The sequence below is a fragment of the Epinephelus lanceolatus genome, chromosome 12, assembly GCF_041903045.1.
Source record: "Epinephelus lanceolatus isolate andai-2023 chromosome 12, ASM4190304v1, whole genome shotgun sequence".
NCBI classification, from domain to species: Eukaryota; Metazoa; Chordata; class Actinopteri; order Perciformes; family Serranidae; genus Epinephelus; species Epinephelus lanceolatus.
In genome coordinates, this window is record NC_135745.1 from 8,192,064 (window position 1) to 8,194,543 (window position 2,480).

The 2,480-nt window shown below is 48.9% G+C and overlaps 1 pseudogene; it reads left to right on the top strand.

Moving 5' to 3' along the window:
- The first annotated feature begins 827 nt into the window (after positions 1-827).
- On the top strand, positions 828-2,226 carry LOC117272171 (uncharacterized; annotated as a pseudogene).
- The last annotated feature ends 254 nt before the right edge of the window (positions 2,227-2,480 follow it).

Consider the following 2,480-nt stretch of genomic DNA (forward strand, 5'->3'; position numbering starts at 1 on the left):
AACTTCACCCTCGCCACAGCAGCACCACCTGTCCAGCCAGCTTCATCTGTTTATCGCCCTTCTCCTGTCTCTCTGGCACCACGGCAACAGATTCTCACTGGTAATTATGTAGATTTAGCCCACTTCTTAAGCCATCAGTCATCGACACTAATCAGCTCAGGGAAGTGCAGACAAACTCTCTCTCTGCCGTGATGTTATCTGTTCTGCATTTCCCACACAGAGAGCAGAGCTGGATGATTATTTATCTATCGTTCTCGACATGGCCCAACGTTTTGGAGGGACAGGGTTTTACAGTTACCACATGCACTTTGCTAACCAAGCAGCTGGCCGCATACAGCAATTTAACCAGGGAACGTACTGGGGCACCCTTGACTCTGAACTCTACTGCCGCATATTCGCAGCCCACACGTCCCTCTCCTGCGAGCTATGTGGAGCTCCTTCTCACCCTTCCACAGCATGCACTGTCACTGCTCCGCTACCTTGCTCACATCCATCTTCCTCATGCAACACCACAGTCTTTAACCGCCTGTCAGACCAACTTGTACAGCACCTCAGCACCCCCGTTCAGGTAAATGTCCTTGCCACTGCTCTACAAAACCATCCTGATAGACAGCTTGTTCATTTTCTCATAGATGGCTTCACACATGGTTTTCATCCCGGTATGGCAGTTCTCCCTGACATTTCCCACGTCTGTCACAACCTCCAGTCTGCTCTTGTAGAACCTCACACTGTCGACACCCTTTTGGCTAAAGAGGTCAAAGAAGGATTCATGATAGGCCCATTCGATATTCCTCCTTTTCCACTGTTCCGAATCAGCCCAATAGGTGATGCCACTCGCAAATACTCTGGAAAAAAGGAGGCTAATTATGGACCTGTCTTCCCCACATGGCTCACATTCCAAGCATCAACAGCGTCATTCCCAGTCCAGATTTCTCCATGCAATACACAACCATCGACCATGCCATCACCCTCATTCGGCTAGCAGGACGTGGAGCTTGGCTTTCTAAAGCAGACATCACCAGTGCACTCAAAGTTTTGCCCATTCATCCTGACTTCTGGTGTTTTTTTGGCATTTGCTGGAAGGGGGCATATTATCTTTCTGTGTGCCTTACCTCTGGCTGCAAAAGCAGTCCTAAGATCTTCAATTCTCTTTCAGAAGCCCTATGCTGGATCCTTACTAACAACCACAGGCTCCCTTACATTCTCCATCTTCTCGACAATTTTCTTGTCATCACTCCACCATCCTCACCTCCTCGCCACAGGCTCAATACGCTCACTAACGCTTTCTCTGAACTCGGCGTCCCTCTTTCCGAGGAGAAAACATCAGGACCTGGCACTTCCATTGAGTTCCTTGGCATCACCCTGGACTCAATTTCCTTCCAAGCATCTCTGCCCTTGGAAAAAATACAGCGCATCTCTCTGCTTCTGTCAAACTACCCCCTAGCAGACAGATGCACCAAACGCCAGCTGTTAGCCCTCCTTGGCCATCTCAATTATGCCATCCGCATAATCCCTCAAGCTAAATCTTTCCTGTCCATCCTTTTGTCTAAGGCTGCTGCCATTCCCTCTCTCCATGATACGGTCATTCTGGATGATGCCTGCAAAATGGAAATGCACATGTGGCTACATTTCCTATCTTCTTGGAATGGCATTTCCTTCTTCTACACTGACTTCATCACCCAGCCTGAGGACATTCAACTTTTTACAGACGCGGCTCCCTCCACAGGTTTTGGCGGCTTCTAGAGGGAGATGGTTCGCCTCCGCTTGGCCCCCAGAGTTTGAATCCCTCGACTCAGAGTCCCGCTCTGCTTCCTCTGCGCTTCACGAGCTGTATCCCATCATAATAGCTGCCATTCTCTGGGGGCACGAATGGTCTAGGAAGTCCATACTTATCCACTCCGATAACACTGCAGTCGTAGAGATCCTGAACAAAGGTCGATCTCATTCTTTAGCCATCATGCAGTTCCTGCGCAGACTCACCTTATTCTCAGCTCAACACCAGTTCATCCTCTGGGCAGCCCACGTTCCCGGTCATCACAACAGTATTGCTGACTCATTGTCTCGCTTCTCATTCCAGAAATTCAGACGCTTGGCCCCAGAATCGGATCTTCACCCAACACCTATCCCACCGTTTTCAGCCACAATATTCAACTAGCTCCACAGCTGTCAAACCTCTCTCATGCTTCACAAGAAGCCATCCTTAACAGTCTTACCCCAAGCACACTCTCAGCCTACCAAACTGGCTAGAATCGCTTCAAGGCATTTCACTCCACCTACCAGCTACCTTTTCCCTCTCTGGGCATCATGTCCATCTGCAATTTCATCACTCATGCTCATTCCATCCAAAAAATATGGTCCTCCACCATGCAGTCCTACTTAGCAGGAATCAACTTCTTCATCAAACTCGTCACTGGCTTCCATTGTCCTTCAACCTCCCATTCTCACGTTACTATGTTAATAAAAGGCTTGCGTAAACAGGA